At 40.2% G+C, this 12,178-nt stretch overlaps 1 protein-coding gene across 6 annotated transcripts in view; it reads left to right on the top strand.

Annotated features, from left to right (window-relative positions):
* The window catches only part of SHANK3 (SH3 and multiple ankyrin repeat domains 3), a 284,352-nt gene that overhangs the window by 213,228 nt on the left and 58,946 nt on the right, over positions 1-12,178 (top strand). The window lies entirely within an intron of this gene.

The raw sequence follows: 12,178 nt of genomic DNA, 5'->3' as shown, positions 1-12,178 counted from the left end.
ATGGGTACGCCCAGCAATTTCATGGGAAACCCGCCGCCCCACGTGCTCCAATAAACCACATTTAAGTAAAGTTTCCCTTAGGTACCATTGGTTTTGAAGATTTATGCAATTACATCTTAAGGGGGGTATTCAATGCTGCCATTTCCAACATCATTGAAGGCGGATTTCAACAAACAGATCTGACTTTAAAAGAAGTCAGATCTGTTTTGTCAGAAACAGCAGCGGATTGTCGAGTTCACGGCTGTTTCTCGACAATCCTTGTCTGATTTATTTTTTAGAATTTAGATTTTTCTGAATTTTTGAATATCTGCATAGCATAAAGTGATATCTTGGGGATATGACCCAAGTCTATACAAAGAATGCACTTGTCTTTCATAAACTGTACACCTTATACACATAGTCTGAAGGTTTTTTATATAGGTTGATCAATGATTTTCCGGTACCTAATGGTCCAGAACCTTATTTCATCCGGACACATCAGGTGCTGGGGGAATTTAGGCTACCAGAGGGTTTAGAGGCTGTGGGTGGGTTTAAAATAGCAATGGGAGGGTGAGGGAGCAACACTGCGGGTGAGAGCAACACTGCAGAGGGACAGGGGACACCAGACATCAGACATATGGACCACAGGGGGTGGGGGGGAGGCGTGCTAAGGCAGGTGAGTTGGGTGCAGAGGTGAGGAGTCACACTGTGGTGGTGGTGGGGAACCAGGAGTGGGTGTCCCCCCTGCTCTCCAGGGGATACCACCAAGCAAATCAGGTTACTGTCCTGGAAACGGGTGTTGGATTATTGGTGGTCAACCTGTACAATTTGTTTTTTATAATTTTGTGCTTGGAAACAAAGTTTGTGTACACTGAGCCATTAGAATGGTGTCATTATCTTGGTTATGTTTACATTTTGGGGATCTCTGAACATTTCAGTTATCATATTTTCAGATATAGAAGACTAACCGTCTAGTGTACTGTAATTGTTACAGTATGTAGAAAGGATAACTCAGTGTTTCTGTCAAACTGACTTCCACAGGTCTATTACTTTTTGGGTCCCAGAGAAAAGAACCAGTGTTCTTAGGTCAAATCCCATTGTCATTTTTACTTCAAAGATAACACAAAAGCTAAATTATAGATATGTGAATTTAGTAGTAAAAATATCACAACAAACACTTCGGGCCAAATGTAAGAGTTTTTTCATTTCTTTAATGTGGCATTCAAATTCATGATAAAATCAACTTGGATTTGCAGTGTAAATGATTGGCGCTTTAAAAAATTTGGGCAAACTCCCCCAAAATCTCTCACTTCTTGATTCTCACACTTTATTACATTTGGCCCTTTATGTTTAATTAGTTTTTTGCTCCACAGTTTGGTAATATATATATATATATATATATATATATATATATTCATTAAGCCTAGGCAAACTTTAAGTGAACTTGCGATTTGCAGTTCATTTGTCCATTCAGGTTCTTTTTTTACCCCGCAGGTTATCAAAGTTGGTCCTTGGGGCTCCTCCACACAGTGCATGTTTTGCAGGACTCCTCACGGAATCAAGTGAAATAATTGGCTGCACCGGTAAGGTGGCCTGGAAACCGTATACTGTTTGGGGTCCAGAGTACCAAGTTTGAGAACCACTGATTTACCTGTATAATTTATTGACATTCGAGAAGGAGCATATGAGATATGTGAACCTTTCATGAGCCCATAACAAATATTTGTACTATATGTCCTCCAGTATACCCAAACATCTTGCATCGTTTAACCTGCTGAATATCTACTGAAATGAATTTTATGTGATGTGTGATAAATCTGTGCATCAGTTGTCTGTATAAAGATCACGTTGTTCTGGACAAGGTTTTGATATAAATGATATGGACTTGTATGAAATTGTGTATTTGCAATGCAGGAAGAGTCGTTAAATTCAGTTTGGCATTGACATTGGATGGATATATTTAGAATTAACTGCAAACTGCATGCAATTATTATCTATATTATTTTGTGACAGTTGATGCTTAGGAATCTGTAATCACATAGAAAATGACACATGGGAAATATGTAAAGAGAATCATGAACAGCTGATAAGACCCTATTCTCTGAACATATTATATCCATGACATTAACTTGTTGTTAGGAAGATACAAATTACCTTTGTGTGGTTTGAAAACAAATTATTTGTTGTTTATAGGTTATAATTATTATCATTATTTTGTCCTGAATTTTGCTCATAGTTCTTGCACATTTTCTAATTAGCATTCTATAAGTGGTGCATACAAGGATGCTACAGACATGGGTCAGGAACCAACGTTTCGGGGTATCGGATCACCCCTTTGTCAAGGTACAAGTGAAGACGGTCTTCACTTGTACCTTGACAAAGGGATGATCCGATACCCCGAAACGTTGGTTCCTGACCCATGCTTTAAATACACCCTTTGAAAAACCCTTGGAGTGCCGCTGCCTGCTTCTTGTTCTTCCTACCATTTGTTTCCAGAGGGCACCCGGGTATTTATCCTCTCCAGTTGGAGTGCCAGTCCGCCTTCCACAAATATATATATATATATATATATAAGGAAACTCACTCACCCAATCTCCGTTGTAAGCAGACCAAGCAAGAAGGGACCAGCACTCGTTTTAGTGTTAACGTACAAACGTACAAACCTTGACCTTGGGTCAGCTGTACATGATGTTTGTACGTTAACATGCCTGCACTGTAAACTTCAATACAACTTTTTCTTCCACTAAAACGAGTGCTGGTCCCTTGCTTGGTCTGCTTACAACGGAGATTGGGTGAGTGAGTTTCCTTATCATTTCTTTATGGACTGCTGCACCGTACCTTCAATATCCAGAGTGTGTGCCTACCTGCCTGTTCTACTATATATATATATATATATATATATATATATATATATATATATATATATATATATATATATATATATAGATATAGATATATATATATATCCAGGAAATGAATAGGCACTCAGGGACTCCAGGATGCAGGTGAAGACAAGGACCAAAATTTATTCCATAAGTGGTCTCACAAGAGTCAATGTTTCGGGGGCCGGACCCCTGTCGTCAGAACAAATTGCAGACAAGGTTTAACTGTACAGCAGTGTAAGGCCACCTTTTTAGTACTAATATAGCTAAATTGCTAAATTGCATTTGTAAGGATTGGCCCTAGGTGCCTGAAGTGTGAGAATATCTTGTAAATAGCATGGATCATAGGCATATGGCTGAATTGATGGATTATTATTATTATTTATTTATATGGGGCCACAAGGGACCTACATAAACAAGAAAAACAGGAAACAGTGACTAAAGTACCCCATGCACTAGGCCGGCTGGCTTGTCCTTAGGACCCGATTTCCCTTGAGCTACCCTGGCAGCTCCCCAGGAGGGGGCTCACATACGATTTGGCACTTAATGTGCCATTTTTACATACAATTTATCTTATGTGCAGCCTGTCCGATCTCCGATCCAAATTGCACGGGACTGCACATCAGATGTCATACACATGTGTTTTGGTCCGATTTCTCTTTCCGATCTACCATAATCGGGTGATATCGGCCCCAAATCGTATAGTTATTGGGGGCCTTTACAGTTGAAGACAGTGAAGGACAAGTATGTGGTACATTACTATAACTGCATCCGCAGAGGACACTGAAATAGGTTTCAGGGTGGCAGAAAACTATGAGATTTGGTGCCATTGAAGATGGTTTATGTAAGAGAAGGAAAAGTGTGCGCATATTATATTAAATTTGCTGTATTGACTATTACTGACCCATATATTAAGATATTATATATTGTGCACATTATAGGGTAAGTCAATGGCCAAGAACTGGAGCAGCAAAAGAAAAGACACCTGGGGCCAAATGTAATAGGGTGAGAGTTTCAGAAAGTGAGAGATTTTGGTAGAGTTTTCCCATTTTTTTTAAAGCAGCAATCATTTATATGGCAAAACTAGGTTGATTTTTGCCATGTAAATGATTGCTGCTTTAAAAAACATGGGAAAACTCTCCCAAAATATCTCACTTTCTGAAACTCTCACCCTATTACAATTGGCCCCAGAAGTTTTTACCCAGTAATAAACAGTATAGAAGCTGTTAAATGTTTGCGTTCCACTTTAAGGATATGTGAATGTCTTATCATACACATATCTCTGCATTACCTTGCCATAAGGAGAGTATGGACCGTGGTATTCTCACCAACTTGCTTGGTAATGATTTGCTGGTTTGAAGATGAAGAGCCCTACGCCACCACATCACAGGTTGGTCGATGGCTATAAGGAACAAAGAAACCTTTACATAATTGATGCCAGCAGAACATGTTTGTTTATTGGAACAACCTGATCTTCTTTAGATACTCTTGTTTTGTGGTCAGTATATCATTATTCCTGTTTCTTTGATTTTATGGTACATCTCCGAGGGAATATTGGAGAAAATTACAAGAAAAGAGAATTTCTAGCAGAACATTAAAGATTGGTTTTGTATGATTACCCAAATTTACATGTTATATTTTGTGATAAGACATTTCTACAGTGGAGCGTTGAAATTCAACACCTTTTATTTTATATATTGAGTTTGGTATTTTCTATTACCCTTATTAACCCTATGACATTTGCTACTTTGCATCATCCATAAAGCTGCTGCTTTTGATGTTTATAACAGTGGTGTATGTGACCACCTACTTCTGTACCACGTGACCTCATGATCACTGCGGTCAGCTCTTATGGAACATCCAACTGGAGAAGGAGGTAGTGTATTTTATTGTAGTGTATGTGCTCTCCGTCTTCCTTTTGTGGGCTCCAGATTAAAGAGAAGTGTTTTACTAAGGAGTGACAGGTATGATAGAGAGCACTAATGTGAAAGAGGTTAAGTGGCATTTTAGGGTGATTTAAGTGCTTTACGGGAAGTTATAGGTGCATGTGGGGAAGTTTGAGTGGCATGTGGGGTGCATGTGCAGAGACCTGAGTGGCATGTGGGGAGATCTGGGTGTTGAGTTTTGTGGGTACTGCTGGAATATTTAAGGGTTATGTGCAGCCCTTATGTCTGGTTTGCCATCACTAGTGTATACAGTGATTGGTAATTCATAGGTTTTATAGACAATTTCACTTGTCAATGTTCCAGATTTACTTAGTACATGTACTTACCTTTTTTAGGTATAACTGGCTTATGTTCCATATTTCACTGAATTCGGCTGCTACTGTATGTAGTGTTGTCACAAGAATTTATACAGTGACTGTCACATGGATGACTGTTGCATAACATGGCTAGCAAAACTCTGAAAGTGACTTTTCCACATTACAGCTGTCAGCATAGGAAAATAAAGGCTGTCAGCAGGATTTGGCTGCTGTTCATCATGTACTTATTTTTCATTACATCTCTCTTTCATTTTCCATGCTTGTTTTTTCTGTCAGCACCCTAGCTTAACAACAAGTCATATTGTCCTATTCTTTACAAAAAAACAAAGCATATAGGAAAAACTAATACTATACAGAGGAACAATTCTCTTTTACTTGCATAATTGTTCTTTATGCAATAATCATACAATTTAATACACAGTAACAACCTACAACTTTACTAAAATTTTGTGTCAGTTTTGCTGTTTTTGCAAGGGAAGTTGCATGGTAAGTCGCTGTAGAAGTTTTACTTTACTGTGCTGACTTTAACTGATCTGTTTTCAAGCATTTGTGAGCAAATTTATGATTGTCATATGCTACATTTCCAGGTTTTTGTACCCACCAGATAGATTGGACAGATAAATTTGTAACTGTGTAGCCAGCTTTAGTAAAAAAAATAATGAAAAAAATGGTTCACACACCCTCAAAAAAGCAGTGCATCGATTTTGTTGTGATTGTATACTGGTGTGATTTTGCAAAGACAATTCTTAGTAAATGTGCAATTTTCACTGATAACAATCTGATAACAATTCACTGACAATCAATGTTATGGTGTGTACACACGGTCAGATGTGCCTTCAGATACTATCCACGATCCGATCTTATCGGATCGTGGATAGTATATGAAGGCACATCTGATTTGCATACAAGTCTGACTATATAGTGCAGATCTGCACTATATAGTCAAGGCAGACAAGACTTTCTGCCTTGCGATACGTGAATGCGCATCGGAATCGGATCGGGATCGCAAGGGTTAAAACCCTTGCGATCTGCATCCGATTCCGATCCGATGCTGACTATATCGTCAACATCGGAAGGCAAAAAGTACAGTGTGTACACACCATTACTTGGGCAGTGTTTCTACTGATAGTGATTTGGAGTGCAAAGTCATATTTAACATGTGACTTCAAGGCAAATGAATACATAGCAAAGGTGCGATCTGAAAAAACATGGCCTTTTTTGCAAAAAAAAACCCTGCAAATCGACCAAAGTCAACCTTAGCAATTTTACTGATTGTATAATGTTTTCTTACAACGGTTGCTGAGGTACTTTGAGGCCACCTCACTGAATTGTATTTCCACCCTATGTAATTTTTGTTACTATTGAACCCGTATAAAAATATAGCAACAAATGTATTACTGGCATATAGCCACATATATCTGACTGCTATTTTTCCTAGAACGCTGTTTTGGGCTTGTTCCCTTTTCTATCCTCACATATTGAAGCTACATTAGCTGTGTTAGATCTAGCCTTGCCCTCGCTTAAGCTGGATACGCACCTATACAATTGTTTTCCAGTTCTTCCGATGCCGGATGAATGGCCAATGACTGTATAGGTGTGTTTGCAGTGCAGATGCTGAGCATCAGCCAATATATGGATTAGAACGCTCTTTCAACATTTGGGATCGAGCAGGTACATCTTATGTACTGCTTAGCACTGCTACTGCTGTCATCTTCTCCCTCGGGGTAATGGCTGGATACATACTGTACGGCTGAATGGATGTATTGGATGCTTAGCCGCAGATGAAATAGGCATGTACCAAGTTCAACACAGTAGGCAGGTCATTGCCTCCCACAGATCAGCTTACTTATCTGGTTGTATATTCCTAAATGATCTATAGGTTTGTCTTCCTCTGACCATTACAAAGTTGGTGATTTGAACAACCATGAGCTAGAGATTCTTGACAAATGGCCATTAAAGAGAATAATGTTCATGTCATATACTAAGCCCTGTCGGTACTTATGTAGTATCTGGGCTGCCGATTTTTTGATTGTATGCCTTAAGTTAAGGCATACAATCAGATGCGATGCGATGCGATGACCCGATTTTTCCATAGGATTCAATGTTAAAATGGACTGAGTCCATTTTAACATGGAATTCAATGGGAAAAAGGGGTCCTTTTCATACCCCTACTATCCAAGTGGGCATGGAGTTGGATATAAACCTGTGGCGAGCGTAGCGAGCCACCGAGCCCGAAGCGTGGCGAGCCCCGCGAGGGGACGGTATTCTGCGTCCCCTCGCGGGGCTCGCTACGCTCGCCACGCTTCGGGCTCGGTGGCTCGCTACGCTCGCCACAGGTTTATATCCAACTCCATGCCCACTTGGATAGTAGGGGTATGAAAAGGACCCCTTTTTCCCATTGAATTCCATGTTAAAATGGACTCAGTCCATTTTAACATTGAATCCTATGGAAAAATCGGGTCCATCGCATCGCATCGCATCGCATGCGATATGGTCGGGTGCGATGCGATGCGATGGACCCGATTTCAAAATCGGCAGCCCAGTTACTACATAAGTACCGCCCTGTCTTACAGTATGTTACCTGTTTACTGATTAAAATGGAGCCAAAGGCATAAATACACTACTACATATTTGCAGGATTGTCAGTGGATTTTCCAGCAAATGTGGCAAAACAACTTCAGTGATCTTATAGGTCAGTGATGGGCATTTGGATACACTTCAGGGACTCTCTAAGCCTCAAGTTAACGGCACATTATCGTTAATTTCAGAAATCCGTTCAATCAATACCTTTATATAAAAAGGAGACGCCTATATGGAATTTTAGGCATGCAGTATAAGCTATAACATACAACTTACTGGTGTAGGTGTTGTTTTAGTTCTTCAGTTGTGGAAGTACAAGCCCCATGAGGTCCTGAGAGCAAAATGCTCAGACTTTTAGCTCCACAACTGGTGAAGTGTCCTAACCCTTGCTAAATATATGGGTGCTATTTACAGGCATGTGTATGGTGGAGAGACTCCGATGCTTAGCAGATCTTTTGCCCACAGAGAGCGCTAATGGTGATGCCTGCATACACAAAAACTCTGGGCGGTGCAACTACTAAACATGCATGAAGCTGTGAGAATACTTGCATATTAATATAATAAGTAGTAATTCCGGCTGCCATGATTGTCCACTTTGCATCCAACACCGAATCAGCCCATTAGTAAGTCATTTTAGCAACAGCTTGGCAACAGTTGCAACAGCTGAACTGTTGCTTGTTGCCCTTTCCTGGTTTACCCTTGTGTAGTATTCTTCGGTACTGTAATTTTTCAGTATATTCAGTGAGTTGTTATATATTTTCTACTATGAACTAAAGAAAAAAGTTCATGCTTAACACTAAGATTTTCTTCAGTGGCAACAGATAATTTGTTTGTTAGCCAAATCCATAGTGATAAATGCAGGATTTCTAGATGGGGCTTCAAAATGCCAAATTTCTAGAGTAAAGCCCCATACACACTACCTGCTGTGGCCGATGCTGCTAACGTTAACTATATACTATATACTGATAGTATACATCACTGGGACCCACTAAACATACAGATCATTTGGCTAGATAGCCAAATTGACCTGCATATTCCGCAGACATCAATCATCTATAATGACGAGCTGGAGCACACATCATTAACGATATTGAGTGTACATACTAGACAATATTATGAAAGATATTGCAGAGTATTTCACAATATCCTCAAGTGTGTATGGGGCATAAGTGTGGTTAGCTCATTAAGAGTTAATAGTTGCATCATTTATTATTATTTATGAACAGTTTCTTATATAGCGCATAGATATTCTGCTGCGCTTTACAGAGAATATTTTGAACACTCACATCAGTCCCTGCCCCAGTGGAGCTTACAATCTATATTCCCTACCACATATACATGCACACAGACATTCTAGGGTTAATTTTGTTAGGAACCAATTAACCTGCCAGTTAATTTTCGGGACTGTGGGAGGACACCGGAGTACCCGGCGGAAACCCACGCAAGTACGGGGGGGGGGGGGGGGTGGATATATAAACTCTGCACAGTTCGGTCCATGGTGGGAATCGAACCCATGATTCCATTAGTGCTGTGAGGCAGTAACGCTAGCAGTAATGCTAACACCATCCGTACTGCCCCAAATACTTCATGATTAATTAACACTTCACAAGCCATAGTCTGCCTCTGCCTCATACAAAATGCATTGTACCTAATATTTCAGACATATGCATGAGGTCAATCACAGTGAGATCCTAGATGTGGCAGTAAGGTCAGTCTTCCTAAGCTGAATGTTTTTATTCCCGCATGTACACCATTCCACAATACAAGTAGTTGGCTCTCCTGAGCATTGGAGAAAGTCTTGGAGTATTGGGAAAAGGCAAAATAGCCTATCACACTGGACATATGGACACTGGACATATGTATACTGCACATCTTATATACTAGATAGTGTATGTAATGATTAATAATTAACACTTCAGTTACAGGTGTATAGTATATACTGAGCTTAGGACAGAATCTCTAAAATCTTAACCAAACATATTTTAGAGCATAAGTGGCCAGGAAAAGGTTAAACACACATCATAAATAATATACATACATAATATAACCATTAGATAACTGAGTGGAGCTGTTCAAGTACACTTCACCCTTCTCAGGTTAAGGCGCCAGTCTTTGCTCCCTGGTTTCTGGTCCGTTACGCTGATTGAGCGCTCAGATCCTCACACCCCCTTTTGACTTAGTAGGAACAATTTCTGCCACTGGTCATTTTGTGGCTGCAGGTTTAATCATTTTATATAGGGCCTAATTCAGACCCCATCAGACTGTTTCTATTCGGCCCGTTTCCGATGTTGGAGGTCTTCACAAGTGCGAATATGCAAGTGTGAAGACCCTCTGTGTGAACCCCTTTGTCGAATTTCACAGTCTCCAAGGCATTCACATTGGCAGGGGAGGGAAGGGGGCTGGCAGCAATGGAATGCCCAGTGTTTTATGGGCGTCCCATGAAAGCGATCGCGTTCCCCTGGGAACGCAGGCAGCTGACGTCACATGTTCGCTAGGCTGTGAGTATACGCAGACTAGGGAAAAGGTCTGAATCCGGCCCATAGTACTACTATTGGGTTCACGATTTAAACTGCTGTATACTAGAGATCCATTCTACTCATAACCCATGTTCATTTCTGCTTGCTCCGAATATATCCGGGTTAGCCACACATTTTAAAGACTGAAGTAATAGGAATATACAAACGCTTCTTATTTTTTATTTATTATCTGCACACCAACCTTAATTGTGAAAAGATCATTTATCACCAGAATTATTATTCCCGTATATTAACCCCTTCAGTGGCAATCCCGAGCATTTTTCGGGCTGTGCCTCAGTGTCCAGTCCCGGATTCTCGGGATTGCCACTGTTTAGAGCCCAGCTCCCTCCCCTCTGCCGTGCCTCCCCCCTCCCCTCCGGGTTTTCTATTAAAGTCCCTGGCACCAACTTATGACAAGCCGACTGCCGGGGACAAGGATGGGGTGCGGGGGCGCAGGTCCGGGCAGTGGCTGATTGACAGTTCAGCGGCGCTGCCCGGAACCAAGGAGGCAGCAGCGTTTTTTTTTTTAAAGGAGCACTCCCCACTGGGTGAGTTTTTTATGGGGAACGCTCCCCCCAAAAAAAACCACCACTGAAGGGGTTAATAAACTCACATTTTTTTAGAAAGCCGTCTGCTAAACATACACATTTTACATTTCTATTAAGTCTGAGATTAAATTGTGAATTTAATTTATTAATCATATTATATCTGTGGGAATGGTGTTATCAGCTAACTTTAGAGTCACTTTTGCAATTGAAGCTGCTTTTCAGTATTAACTGACTGATTTTAGTCCATTACTTATTTCTCTCACGCAATCTCAGATCGCCTGATTTCCTCCCCTCTACCTGTTATTATCCGCACCTCACCACTCATGCACACTCTTATCGCTTCACCCACCCACTGTAACCTCCTTTTCTGTTGTGTTATTTCTTTCTTACTATTTTTAAATGATTTACCCCTTTTTTTTAAAAAAAAACACCTCAGAGTTTTTCCCGCATCCCGCATAGCTGCCCAACTCGGAGGTTATTACATTTGACAGAATATGTTTCATATGGCGAGTAGTAGAAACAATTTACCAGTTCAATTTACTCCTGCTTCACTAAAGTGGAGATGGTCCTTAACACCTGGGTGATGTCCGCACCTCCTGCTCCCCCATCGTAATGCCACTGCATGACCTGTTGGGAAAGCATGAGGGTTAAGGTTAATTCATCTCTTATTATCAAATAAAGGCTCCCGAAAATATGTAACCAAATGTTTTCTTCCGGAGCTCCTGAAGCCAGTCAGTATACGCTAATACATGTAGATCACTTTTCTTTTATATGGCTTTCAACATTGCGTTCATTGTATAATATTTGGTGTGGAAAGCTTTGTTCATTTTTAAAATACATGTAGTTTGTACAATTTCAGTGTTCCAATGTAATTAATATTTATTTGCTATGCTTTGGACTTATTGGATGTTTGTGTATCTGTATATATACATCTATCTATATGTATATACTGTAATGTTACATTAGTAATAGACACAAAACTGTAAAGGTATATGTGAAACATTTAATGATCTACTACTGCTTGTCAGTTTTCTTATGAATGCTACTGTATTACATTATGCTAAGAATGTCTTGAAGTGTCAATTCCAGAGACACTATTGCCCCTGATGCATCTGCAAGTAAAAGAGTGACAACCCTGAAAATGATTTTGCTCAGCTAAAATGACTCGGATGAGTACTACAACTTATTAGAATACCTCCCCGTTCCTGTTTTCAGGACTCCTGCCTATTTAAAACATCAGAAGTACACGATTGCTTGCTTGTTAAAAACTGGCTAACCTTAACAACCTCTGCAACAACAGAATAACAGTAGTGAAATCCACAGTTTATTTCCATGGTAACATGTTGCTTAGGAGTGCCGGTTCTTCACAACCTGTGGACCAAACCAATTAGCCGGTGGCTCTATGGAAGT

This window comes from Crinia signifera, chromosome 4, assembly GCF_055691185.1.
Source record: "Crinia signifera chromosome 4, ASM5569118v1, whole genome shotgun sequence".
NCBI lineage: Eukaryota > Metazoa > Chordata > Amphibia > Anura > Myobatrachidae > Crinia > Crinia signifera.
Note: the sequence above shows the minus strand (reverse complement) of the source record. Positions and strands in the feature narration are given on the sequence as shown.